The sequence below is a fragment of the Bos taurus genome, chromosome 11, assembly GCF_002263795.3.
Source record: "Bos taurus isolate L1 Dominette 01449 registration number 42190680 breed Hereford chromosome 11, ARS-UCD2.0, whole genome shotgun sequence".
Classification (NCBI taxonomy): domain Eukaryota; kingdom Metazoa; phylum Chordata; class Mammalia; order Artiodactyla; family Bovidae; genus Bos; species Bos taurus.
In genome coordinates, this window is record NC_037338.1 from 23831665 (window position 1) to 23846350 (window position 14686).

The following is a 14686-nucleotide window of genomic DNA, read 5'->3' on the forward strand; positions in this document are numbered from 1 at the left end:
TCCCCAGTCCTGATAAATGACTCTGCTCCATGTTTAATAAGGTTTAAGTTCTATCCTGAATAGATACAGAAAGCTTTCCTACAGGAAGCTCACAAATGAAGCTATCCCAGAAAAGTCTCAGGACCAACATTCCCACTGAAGCAAGGCTCTTTTAAGTCAGAACTCAGAACTTTGTACATATGGTTCCTGGCCCTGGAAACAGTTTCAAGGTCCCAAATGGTATTCATATACACATCATTTCTCCTTCAGAACCAGGATCCAGCAAATGGGTCTAGTCACTCTCTTCCTCCAATAGTGTTCTAGGCACAATAATTGTCATGACGGTAGCAGGGTCCTGTTGTACCTCTGCTTCTATTCCCACCCAACCTAAACAGGTGAGCCCTTCCCTCCTCTATTTTCCTGTGGGGCTCCATGCCAAAGGTTCCACTTCTGCCCTAGACCAAGGTAGACATGAACTCATGCTCAAGATAGCTATATTGTCAGCCTCTCTCCCCAGTCTCTACCCTCAAGCTAAAAAAGAGAAGAATGAGTAACTTGAAGCTTTCACTTTAAGAACAAGTACAAGGCAAGGATGTCCCGCTCACCAGTCTTTCCAATGCTGCTAAAAGTTCTTGCTAATTCAGTAAGACAGGAAAGGGAATTAAAAGGAATAAAGATCAAGAAGGAAGAAATAAAACTGTCTTGATTTACAGATGATATGATAGGGAGGCCTGGCGTGCTGTGATTCATGGGGTTGCAAAGAGTCGGACACGACTGAGCAACTGATCTGATCTGATCTGATCTGATGATCATCTATGTAGAAAAAAATTTTTAAGTGAATAAAAGAACTCCTGAAACTAACAAGTGATAGCAAGGTTGTAGGATACAAGGTTAACATACAAAACTGAACTTTCTATATATCAACAATGAACAAGTAGAATTTGAAATTAAAGTACAATTCCATTTATATAGCACCTCTCCTCAAAAAATAAAATACTTAGGTACAAATCTAACAAAATTTAGGCAACATCTATATGAGGAAAACCATAAAACTCTGATGAACAAACTCAAAAAAGTAAGAGGAGAAAGAGTTTATATTCGAGGATAAGAAGACTCAAGATTGTCAAGATATTAGTTCTTCCCAATTGGATTACAATCAAAATCCCAGCAGGTTATTGGTGGATATCAACAGCCTTATTCTAAAGTTTATATGAAGGGGAAGAATAAAGTTGAAGGACTGATGCTACCCAATTTCAATACTTACTATAAAGCTACAGTAATTAGAACAGTGTGCTATTGGCAAAAGAATAGACAAACAGATCAGTAGAACAGAAAACAGAGCACAGTAACAGATCCCCATAAATACACTCAACTGATCTTTGACAAGGTGGCAAGGATACTACAATGGAGCAAAGATAGTCTCTTCAACAAATGGTGTGGAAACAACTTCACATCCACATGCAAAAATAGATCTAGACACAGATCTTACATTTTTCCCAAAAATTAACTCAAAAGTAGAGCATAGATCTAACTATAAAATGCAAAATTATAAAACTCCTAAATTCCTACAAGATAACATAATGTAGATAATCTTGAGTATTGTGATAGCTTTTTAGACACAACATCAAAGGTATGATTCATGAAATAAATAACAGATACACAGGACTTCATTAAAATTTAAAATTTCCTCCCTGCAAAAAAAAAAGTTATAAGAAGAATTAGAAGACAAAACACAAACTGGTAGAAAATACTTGTAAAAAGACACATATGATAAACAATTATTATCCTAAATATACAAAGAATTCTTAAAATTCAACCTCAAGAAAACAACCTGTTTTGAAATTGGGTCAAAGATCTTAATAGAAACCTCACCAAAGAAGATACACAGATGGAAAATAAACATGTAAAGATTATGTACAAAGTGTATCATTAGGGAATTGCAAATTAAAACATCAGTGAGAGTCCACTACACACTAATGAGAAGGGCCAAAACCCAAAACACTGACAATATCCAATGCTGGTGAGGACTTAGAGCAACAGGAACCACATTGCTGGTAGGAATACAAAGTAGTTTAGCCACTCTGAAAGACAGTTTAGCAGTTTCTTACAAAATTAAACATACTCTTATATGAACCAATAATCACACTATTAATCCTTGCTATTTAACCAAAGGAGTTGAAAACTTATGTCCAAACATCTACACATTTATGTTTACAGTAGCTTTATTTATTACTGCTAACAATTGGAAGCAACCAAGATGCCCTTCAGTGGGTGAATGGATGGGTAAACTATGATAGTGATAGTTTAGACAATGGAATATTATTCAGTGCTAAAAGAAATTAGCTGCCAAGTAATGAAAGGACATGGAGGAACTTTAAATGCATCTTACTAAGTGAATGGAACCAATCTAAGAAGGCTATATATTGTAGGATTCCATCTATATTACATTCTGGGAAAGGCAAAAATATGGAGACAATAAAAAGATCAGCAATTGCCATGGATTGAGGCATGTGTGGAGGGATGGATAGACAGAGCACAGAGGATATTTAGAGTAGAATATGATATCATCATGATGGATACCTGTCATTATACATTTCTCTTAACCCAGTGAATATACAAAACTAAGAGTGAAATCTTAAGTAAAGCATGGGCTTTGAGTGATTATATTGTGTCAAGATAGGATCATCCTTGGTTTAAAAAAAAAAAAAAAAAGTACCATTCTGGTAAGTTATGTTGAAAATGAAGGAGCAGACTTCCCTTGTGGCTCAGCCAGTAAAGAATCCACCTGCAATGCGGGAGACCTGGGTTTGATCCCTGGGTTGGGAAGATCCCCTGGAGAAGGGAAAGTCTACCCACTCCAGTATTCTACCCTAGAGAATTCCACGGAGTGTATAGTCCATGGGCTCGCAAAGAGTTGGACACAACTGAGCAACTTTCACTTTCATGCATATGTGGGGAATTGCTATATAAGAGAATCTTATATTTTCCCTCAAATTTATTGTAAACTAAAACCACTCTAAAAAATAAGTATCTAAAAATAAACCTGGAAAAAACACAGAAGGATTAAGAAACAGAAGCACAGAATTTCAGAGAAAGCATTAGACTAGCATCCAGAAAAAAACTGGAAGAGGCACTGCTTGTATTCACATACAGAAGAATAGGTTTGTGTCCAGAGTGTGAGAAAATCAGCATGGAAGGCCATTTTGACAAGGAAATGAGGAGCTGTGTTTTTTCATCTCTTACAATGGGTTAGGTCTGCATTGCAGTACCAGTAGTGTTCCACTACTGTTCCTGAGATCAAGGTTGATGCTTGTAGGCATTATTCTTGATATTTATGGATAAGCGCTAATGGATGTGTTCTGAGAAAACGTGAAAGCAACAAACCATGTTCTCTTTGCTCTACTTAAATCTGTCCATGGGCACTCTATTTAAACCACATGTCATATTGAGGCCTGTCTTCCCTAAGTTAAGCACCAGTTCCTTTAACTACTTGATATCATTTAAAACCTCTTCATCTTCTTGATCAACCTCTCCTTTTTAATCATGATTTGAGTTCCTTTTTCCCAGCTGTAACTTTGTCAATGCCTTCTGGTTGTTGGTGGAAAACTGAAGATGGGAATTTGGATGGGGAAAGGAGGCCAAATACTCAGAGGTTGACTTCTTCTGCCCCAGTATGGTTCTGTCCTTCAGGCCTCAAAGGATATGTCTATGATATTAGGTTCTACTTCTATCCTTATTCCTCTTCCTCTAAAATGCTCCTTTCCTAACATTTTGCCACTCTTCCAAGCCTAACAGATATACAAGATCTATAATGACATCAACCACACTACAAAAGATGCCACTGGTTTTTAATTTAATTATAGCTTTAATGCAATAATTGCTGCTTGTCTCCTCCCTGTATTCTAATATTGATTTCATGAAATCTGTAAACAAATTTTTCAGAGGAAATTCATTTTTAATAACCTTAAAAATATTTAAAGAAATTCAAACAAACATCTGTGCACTACAAGATTGGCAAATAGTGTCTGTCATCTATTGAGTTTTTATACTATAGTCACAAAATTAAAACTACATATAATCTCCAGAAACTTCATTTCTAGGAAACTATCCTTGAAACATTTTAGCACACACATGATATAACACAAAGATATGCATTGAAGCTTTAGTTTCATAATGAAAGAAAAATGCAACAATCTAAATGTTGATCAACAGAGAACTGGTTAAATAATTAGGATTCAACCACAAAGTATAATCTGACACAGCCATTAAAACAATGAAGCAGCACCATTTGTACTGAGATAAAACAATATCTTAAGATGTTTTTTTTTTTTAATTCTGGATTTATTTTTATTTTTATTTATTTTTATTGTTTTAGATTTTATTTTATTTTAAACTTTACGATATTGTATTGGTTTTGCCAAATATCAAAATGAATCCACCACAGGTATACATGTGTTCCCCATCCTGAACCCTCCTCCCTCCTCCCTCCCCATACCATCCCTCTAGGTCGTCCCATTGCACCAGCCCCAAGCATCCAGTATTGTGCATCGAATCTGGACTGGTGACTCATTTCATACATGATATTATACATGTTTCAATGCCATTCTCCCAAATCTTCCCACCCTCTCCCTCTCCCACAGAGTCCAAAAGACTGTTCTATACATCAGTGTCTCTTTTGCTGTCTCGTATACACAATTATTGTTACCATCTTTCTAAATTCCATATATATGCATTAGTATACTGTATTGGTGTTTTTCTTTCTGGCTTACTTCACCCTGTATAATAGGCTCCAGTTTCATCCACCTCATTAGAACTGATTCAAATGTATTCTTTTTAATGGCTGAGTAATACTTCATTGTGTATATGTACCACAGCTTTCTTATCCATTCATCTGCTTTTAAACAAAAACAACTTCATAGAGTACTATGTTTATATTTTCAGAGAATATCTATGGAATAATGCAAACCAAACCCATAACAGTGGTTGCTCCTAGAAAGGAAAAATAAGTATTTAGACACAGGGCTGGGAAGATTTCATTTATACACATTGCTTTATGCCTACTGAATATTATTCTGTGTATATAGAATACTTATTTTAAGATAATTTAAATTTATTTTAAAATAGTTACAAAAGAAATAGCCTCCTTTGTTTTCTACTAAAAAGCATGTGGTTAGAAATGAAAAAGTATACCTTCAGAAACGTTGCAGAGATATGATGATCAAGTAAAATTCTGAATGCCGTACCCTGGTACATCATGTCTGGGCCAGGGAAAAGGCTCAATAAATTATATAATTTTTATCATTTAACTTTTAGCTCTTTCTCTAGGTTTATAATCAATTTTTATACATCAGTCTTGCTAAAGAATATTTCTAAATTTATGTAATATAGGTATGCATGTATGGTAGTGAAAATGATATCAGGTTAAGAAAAAATAGCTATTGGCAGGCTAGTTAGGTATTTAATTCACCTGCAAGGCTGCACTATGAGATTGGCAAGGAGTGACTGTCATCTATTGAGATTTTATCCTATAGTCACAAAGAAAGCTGTTAAACAACTCATTGAGTCAGGCTGAAACTTAAATGCTGTATCTTTCAGATTCATGCTGATAACATTGATATAATTTTCTACTGCTTTTGGTAGTTGTGTAATGTACTTTATCACACTTGGATGTATAGCCTGGAGTAGTTCCTTTTCCCTACTTATTCTGAGCATTCTTTAAGAAACTGGAAATTCAAGAAAGGAGCAGAGGAACTTGACCATGATCATTAATAGAAGTTTTGTTTATTTTTCTTTCCTTGTCTTTGATGATAGTGGTAGCTATGAACAAAGTCCAGAGTTTATCTGAGATGCATTTAGTGATCTAATTGGTAGCATTTAACATTCATTAGAAGAAGTCAGTCTCTTAGTCTTTGGTCCCCTTTCCCCATCCAAATTCTCACCTTCAGTTTTCTGTCAACAACCAGAAGGTATTCACAAAGTTACAGCTGGGAAAAAGGAACTCAAATTATGATATAAAAGGAGAGGTTGATAAAGAAGATGAAGGGGTTTTAAAATGTGTAAAACCTTAATGAATTATTGTAGGTCTTCATAGAACCATTCAACTTCAGCTTCTTCAGCATTATTGGTTAGGGCATAGACCTGGATTACTGTGATATTGAATGGTTTGCCTTGGAAATGAACAGAGATCATTCTGTCATTTTTGAGTTTGCATCCAAGTATTGCATTTTACACATAATTATTTTACAAATTACTCAAAAATGACAGAATGATCTCCGTTCATTTCCAAGGCAAACCATTCAATATCACAGTAATCCAGGTCTATGCCCTAACCAATAATGCTGAAGAAGCTGAAGTTGAACGGTTCTATGAAGACCTACAAGACCTTCTAGAGCTAACACCCAAAAAAAGTGTTTTTTTCATTATAGGGGACTGGAATGCAAAAGTAGGAAGTCAAGAAATACCTGGAGTAACAGGCAAATTTGGCCTTGGAGTACAGAATGAAGTAGGGCAAAAGCTAATAGAGTTTTGCCAAGAGAACACACTGGTAGTAGCAAACACCCTCTTGCAACAACACAAGAAAAGACTCTACATATGGACCTGACAAGGTGGTCAATACTGAAATCAGATTGATTATATTCTTTGCAGCCAAAGATGGAGAAGCTCTATACAGCAAGCAAAAACAAGACCAGGAGCTGACTGCGGCTCAGATCATGAATTCCTTATTGCCAAATTCAGACTTAAATGAAGAAAGTGGGGAAAACCACTAGATCATTCAGGTATGACCTAAATCAAATTCCTTATGACTATAGAGTAGAAGTGACAAATAGATTCAAGGGATTAAATCTGATAGACAGAGTGCCTGAAGAACTATGGACAGAGGTTCATGACTGAACAGAAGGCAGTGATCAAGACCATCGCCAAGAAAAAGAAATGGAAAAAGGCAAAATGATTGTCTGACAAGGCCTTACAAACAGCTGTGAAAGGAAAAGGAGAAAAGGAAAGATACCCATTTGAATGCAGAGTTCCAAAGAATAGCAAGGAGAGATAAGAAAGCCTTCCTCAGTGATCAGTGCAAAGAAATAGAGGGAAACAGTAGAATGGGAAAGACTAGACATCTCTTCAAGAAAATTATATATACCAAGGGAACTTTTTATGCAAAGATGGGCACAATAAAGGACAGAAATGGTATGGACCTAACAGAAGCAGAAGATATCAAGAGGAGGTGGCAAGAATACACAGAAGAACTGTACAAAAAAGATCTTCATGACCAAGATAATCATGATGGTGTGACCACTCACCTAGAGCCAGACATCCTGGAATGCAAAGTCAAGTGGGCTTTAGGAAGCATCACTATAAACAAAGCTAGTGGAGGTGATGGAATTCCAGTTGAGCTATTTCAAATCCTAAAAGATGATGCTGTGAAAGTGCTGCACTCAATATGCCAGCAAATTTGGAAAACTCAGCAGTGGCCATAGGACTGGAAAAAGTCAGTTTTCATTCCAATCCCAAAGAAAGGCAATGCCAAAGAATGCTCAAACTACCACACAATTATTCTCATCTCACATCTAGTAAAGTAAAGCTCAAAATTCTCCAAGCCAGGCTTCAGCAGTACGTGAACCGTGAACTTCCACATGTTCAAACTGGATTTAGAAAAGGCAGAGGAACCAGAGATCAAACTGCCAACATCTGCTGGATCATCAAAAAAACAAGAGAATTCCAGAAAAAAACATCTACTTCTGCTTTATTGACTATGCTAAAGCCTTTGACTGTGTGGATCCAAACAAACTGCAGAAAATTCTTAAAGAGATGGGAATACCTGATGACCTGACCTGCTTCCTGAGAAATGTGTATGCAGGTCAAGAAGCAACAGTTAGAACTGGACATGGAACAACAGACTGGTTCCAAATCGGGAAAGGAGTACATCAGGGCTGTATATTGTCACCCTGTTTATTTAACTTGTATGCAGAGTACATCATGAGAAATGCTGGGCTGGATGAAGCACAAGCTGGAATCAAGATTGCTGGGAAAAATACCAATAACATCAGATATGCAGATGACACCCTTATGGCAGAAAGCAAAGAACTAAAGAGCCTCTTGATGAAAGTGAAAAAGGAGAGTGAAAAAGTTGGCTTAAAATTCAACATTCAGAAAACTAAGATTATGGCATCTGGTCCCATCACCTCATGGCAAATAGATGGGGAAACAATGGAAACAGTGACAGACTTTATTTTGGGGGCCCCAAAATCACTGCAGATGGTGACTTCAGCCATGAAATTAAAAGATTACTTCTCCTTGGAAGAAAAGTTTTACCAACCTAGACAGTTTATTAAAAAGCAGAGACAATATTGTAAAGTTTAAAAATAAAATAAAATTAATTAAAAAAAAAAAAGCAGAAACATCACTTTGCCAACAAAATCCCATCTAGTCAAAGCTAGAGTTTTCCAGTAGTCATGTATGGATGTGACAGTTGGACTATAAAGAAAGCTGAGTGCCAAGGAATTGATGCTTTTGAACTGTGATGTTGGCAAAGACTCATGAGAGTCCCTTGGATTGCAAGGAGATCCAACCAGTCCATCCTAAAGAAAATCAACCCTGAATATTCACTGGAAGGACTGATGCTAAAGCTGAAACTCCAATACTTTGGCCAGCTGATGTGAAGAACTGACTCATTTGAAAAGACCCTGATGCTGGGAAAGATTGAAGATGGAAGGAGAAGGGGACGACAGAGGATAAGATGTTGGATGGCATCACCAACTCAATGGACATGAGTTTCAGTAAGCTCCTGGTGTTGGTGATGGACAGGGAGGCCTTGCTTGCTGCAGTACATGGGGTTGCAAAGAGTCGGACATGACTGAGCAACTGAACTGAACTGAACTGAAATGATATGTAGAATTTGTGCTGGATATTATGGCATTGTAAACATAAAACAGAGCAATGATTCTGTCCTCAAGAAGTTTACAATACACAACAGAAGATATATTATGAACATAAATATAATGCAGAAAGTATGGATGAAATGAGAGAAAGAAAATAAACTACTCGGTTTCTGCAGCAGCATTATTCACAATAGCTGAAAGGTAGAAAGAACCCAGATGTCCATCAGCAGATAAATGAATAAACAAAATGTGGTCTATACATCTACAATACAATACTATTCAGCCTTAAAAAGGAATGAATTCTGATACATGCTACAACATGGATTATCTGTAAAGATATTATGCTAAGTGAAATAAACCAATCACAAAAGAACAAGCAATGTATAATTCACTATATGAGGTACTTAGAGCAGTCAAATTCATAGAGAAATCCATTAGAATGTGATTTCCAGGGGTGGGGAAGGGTGGAATGGAGAGTTCTTATCTAATGGGTACAGAGTTCAGTATCAGATGATGCAAAGTTTCTCCATGTGAATGGTAACGATGATTGTACGACACTGAATGTACTCAACACCACTGAACTATAGACATTAAAACAGTTACACTGCTGAATTTTATGCTATGTATATTTTACCAAAGAAAAGTAACAGGTAGTTTGATATAAATTTAAATTTTGATATGAAGTGAAGTAAAATGCGCTCAGTCGTGTCTAACTCTTTGTAACCCCATGAACTATCTAGTCCATGGAATTCTCCAGGCCAGAATACTGGAGTGGGTAGCCTTTCCTTTCTCCAGGGGATTTTCCCAATCCAGGAATCATACCCAGGTCTCCACATTGCAGGCAGATTCTTTACCAGCCGAGCCATCAGGGAAGCCCTAAATTTTGATATATCCAAGATATTTCCTAGAAAAAGAGGGAAATCCTGACCTTAACCCAGGTGCTTCACATCCAGAGCCACCCTGAAAATCCACAGAAAGAGAATAATTATATCTGTATACACAGACCAGAACTCTAACTTTTAAATATTAGAAGGATAAAAGTGGTATGAAAATAAAACTATATATAATCTTTGCATGTAATAAAGGAGAGTATCAAAAATGATTCAGTTATTGAAAAAAGAATCTCAGACTTTCTCTAATGTTCCAGGAAGACAATTCTTTGCTGACTCTACTAGTACATGAATTTTGTTTTCTTTATTGAGATGTCCTAATAACAGTAAGTCTTTACCATAGTTCTTTTTAACAAGCTTTGATATTTGAAAGTTATTTTCTTCATGTCAAATAATAACAATGAATCTAGTCATTTCCTTCAACTGTATGTGTGAACTTAATCACTGATGCCCTTTAAACATATCTTAAATAGAACATTTGACTCGCTCAGGGAACCCAGTTTCCGGAAGAAGCACTGTCTTTTCATAAGTTACTCATAGGGTATTTTTAGCAGTTTGAAAGCTGGTCCTGTTTCCAGCGAAGTGAATGAAGTTTGGGAAATGGCAGACTATTGGTTTCTCACTCTGGATGCCCTTGCTATTTGTACATGAGGCAGTGAATCATACTGCTTAAAAAAGCTAACAGTGTATTTATGTATAGGAATAGCATCTAAGATTCTGCTTATATACTGACAGTCTTGTTGATGATAATAAAGCCTACTATTATCCTGCCAGCTTATCTGATACTGGAGAGGCCTTTTGGTTTAAGAGATTCTTAAAAATACTAACTGCTCTATGTATCATTTAGTACCTACCACCTTTGAGATGCTGTCGGTTTTTCTGATCCATTTGTAACTGCCAGTAATATAATGCTTTCCTTTGCAACTGAATTCAGAACAGTCAACATGCTGGTGAAATTTATTAATGCAACATTTATTTAAGAACATGTTTATGACGTATGGATCTCTGACAATATGTTCTCTGAGATGGTACATAACTCCCTTGCCAGCTAAGCATAATTAAGAATTTGTTTCTTCCTTCAGAAATTAAAAAAACCTTATGTTTGAGGGTATTATTAAATCACATTAGATATATACAAATTAAATATATTTTCCTTTTTTTTTTTTCTGTTACATTTTCCCTTTCCCATTATCTCCCCTGAGTTATGCAGATTAATTTTGCTTTTGGAATATAGTTAATACCCTGAAATGCATACAGTAGCCCTCCTTATCCACCATAAACACATTCTAAGACCCCTACTGGGTGCCTGGAGCCATGGATGATATTAAACCCTCTACATACCATGTTTTTTCCTGTAACTAACAGGCAGCTGAATGTATCAATAACTAGGCTGGACAAAGGGATGACACATGTCCCATGTAGGACATAATGAGGCAGTGCTAGATTTCAAAACATTACTCAGAAAAGCAAACACTTTAAAACCTGTTAGTTGTTTATTTCCAGTAATTTCCACTTAATATTTTCAGACTGAAGTTATTTCAGGTAATTGAAACTAAGAAAGGAGAAGCCGTGGATAAGCAGGGTCTACTTTATTATGTGTGTATGACTTTGTAAAAGAATAAAAAGGGGATGCATGTTCATACTGCCCTGAGGAAACTCATACAATGGCAATCAACATTTCCTTGAATTTGTCTCTGAATTAATATTATTAGACACCCCTCCTGATTTATGATAATTGGCAATGAGTGAAGTTAAAATAAGTTTAAGTATCCAGAGATGTTCAGTTCAGTTCATTCGCTCAGTTGTGTCCGACTCTTTGCAACCCCATGAATCACAGCACGCCAGGCCTCCCTGTCCATCACCAACTCCCGGAGTTCACTGAGACTCACGTCCATCGAGTCGGTGATGCCATCCAGCCATCTCATCCTCTGTCGTCCCCTTCTCCTCCTGCCCCTAATCCCTCCCAGCATCAGTGTTTTCCAATGAGTCAACTCTTCGCATGAGGTGGCCAAAGTACTGGAGTTTCAGCTTTAGCATCAGTCCTTCCAAAGAAATCCCAGGGCTAATCTCCTTTAGGATGGACTGGTTGTATCTCCTTGCAGTCCAAGGGACTCTCAAGAGTCTTCTCCAACACCATAGTTCAAAAGCATCAATTTTTCGGCACTCAGCTTCCTTCACAGTCCAATTCTCACATCCATAAATGACCACTGGAAAAACCATAGCCTTGACTAGACGGACCTTTGTTGACAAAATAATGTCTCTGCTTTTTAATATGCTATCTAGGTTGGACATAACTTTCCTTCCAAGGAGTAAGCGTCTTTTAATTTCATGGCTGCAGTTACCATCTGCAGTGATTTTGGAGCCCCCCAAAAAATAAAGTCTGCCACTGTTTCCCCATCTATTTGCCATGAAGTGATGGGACTGGATGCCATGATCTTCGTTTTCTGAATGTTGAGCTTTAAGCCAACTTTTTCACTCTCCACTTTCACTTTCATCAAGAGGCTCTTTAGTTCCTCTTCACTTTCTGCCATAAGGGTGGTGTCATCTGCATATCTGAGGTTATTGATATTTCTCCCAGCAATCTTGATTCCTGCTTGTGCTTCTTCCAGCACAGCGTTTCTCATGATGTACTCTGCATACAAGTTAAATAAGCAGGGTGACAATAACATCCAGAGATGTTGCTTCCATATATCTCTGATAAATAAACTTAATCATAAAGTATGCCTAAAATGAGAGATTCAAATAAGATTTTCTTTCTATCAAATGAGATGACCTATGATCTATGTATAGGGTGCACTCATCATTAAAAGAAAGTCCTTAATATACTCAGGGAAGGAAAGGTACACAGAGATTCTATATATATTTAAACGTGTTCAATCCAGTCTTAGAAGTAGCCCTATATAGCATTCACCAGCAGCACCGTATTTTATACTTTTGGAGGACAATTTTATGTGAATAGTTATTAATTTCTGCATATTACATTCATATATTGCCGTAATGACATACTCATTTCTCCAAGTGATATTGAGGCTATTATACCCAAATAACTATCCCTATTGTGTTTATTTCTTCAGTTAACCATATTTCATTGCCATTTTTACATTTATCCTTAAAAACTCCTTTTAATATGCCATTCTCTTATTCTGTCATCAAATATCTTCAGCTATTACTCCAGAAAAAACATTAAAATGATATTATAGTTTTATAGATCTTAATAAAAAATGTATCCCAATTGTGTGAACAAAATTCCATCACTTTTTTTTTTTTTTGCAAAAAATAGTTTCCATGACTGAAAACTACTAGACATCTTAGGAACATGAACTGGCTGGTAGAAATAGACAATGCAGGTAGGTTTGGTTTCTCTCAGGGAATTAGAAAATTTCTCCTCAGTGAAAGAAGAGAAAGCTATAACGAGTCTTCATAAGGAACCCTGATCATAAGGAGTAAGTCAATGAGCCATTTTTTATGGCTTTTAATGATTTGGGCAGAAATGAAAAAGAAGACTCAGTGGTCACTTGCTCCTGTGAGTCAAACATAAAAGCACAACTCAATGAAGAGGCATATTGTTTACCTGAATTTCATAAAGAAACAATGAAGATGTTTTCCAAAGTAAATTGGTCACTGTTCCATACTCAGTCATTAGTTCTATTCCTTTGTTTTTTGTTTCCTGGTCTACCTTCCTCACATACTTGCTGTGTAGCCCAGATGGGTTGGTTGTCTATAAGCATATCATATATATATATTTTTACGGTACTCACGCAGTACCTGCACAAAATAGGTTGAGTTGATATCTATACATGGAAAGCTAGTGGGACCCTGTGAGCCTGGATCTTGACATCCTCACCCTCTGCCATCAATCTACAACACTGCATAATAAACACTAGCATCAGAACTGCAATATATGAGGATTGACCATGACAAAAAAATGGTAGGATCCCCTTTAGTGTATTATTATTTGTAACTGTCCATAACAATTGTTACAACTAATTTTGATAATAATAGTACCTACAAAACTTGGAAATGTACTATTTTAAATGAGCAATGAAAAGAGTCTTCTATGAAAGTGATGAGACTGTTAAACATATCCTTTTCTTTCTAACCTTTTTCCTTAAAAAGGCCAGGTCTAATGTAAGCCTTCATTTACTGAAAACAGGAATGTGATCTCTGGCCTACAGAAACTACAAGACATCAAGAATGCATGCACTGGAATAAACAAATACAGCAGAAACCCAGACAATGAATTTATACAGGTATTTCTTTATCTGAAAATTAAATAAAATAAAAATTTTAAAAAATCCTAAAAAAAAATAAAAATAAAAAATAAAACCAAGGCAGCTTGATCCCATCTGCCAGAAAATAAAAAAAAAATAAAAAATAAAAAGGCAGTATATAGGGACAATTTTTCTGATATGAAAAACAATTGTAAGGTTTACCTGCTATCTTAAAGGATTCTACTAATTTTCATGTTAAAGTCATTACTTATTAAAAATGTTAATAGAGTCCAACTAAACTTCTAAATCCTCTTTCAGTCTCTGAGATTGCATGAGTTGGGATTTTTTATGCACTATTGCCTGCTTCAGAAATTCTTAACAAGCCACTGAAGACAGATAAAAAGCCATAGGTTGTATATACGATACATGACTGAGACCATAAAGTAGTTCATCTCCTACAGGCTCATTGAGTTAGCAAGTCATCTGTAAATGGAAAAATTCTTAACTTTCCCAGTCATAAAGCAGTGATTAGCTCAGCTGTCTGGCTATAAAATAGCCAAATGATTCCATTAATGGATTTCATGAATAAGGAGCTCAGAGTCTTGCATTTTTCCTCATACACTTCACCTTATATTCTAAAACTGTAATTATAAAAGAAAACCAAGTTTTAAACAGGCATCACTTTCACTTTTCACTTTCATGCATTGGAGAAGGAAATGGCAACCCACTC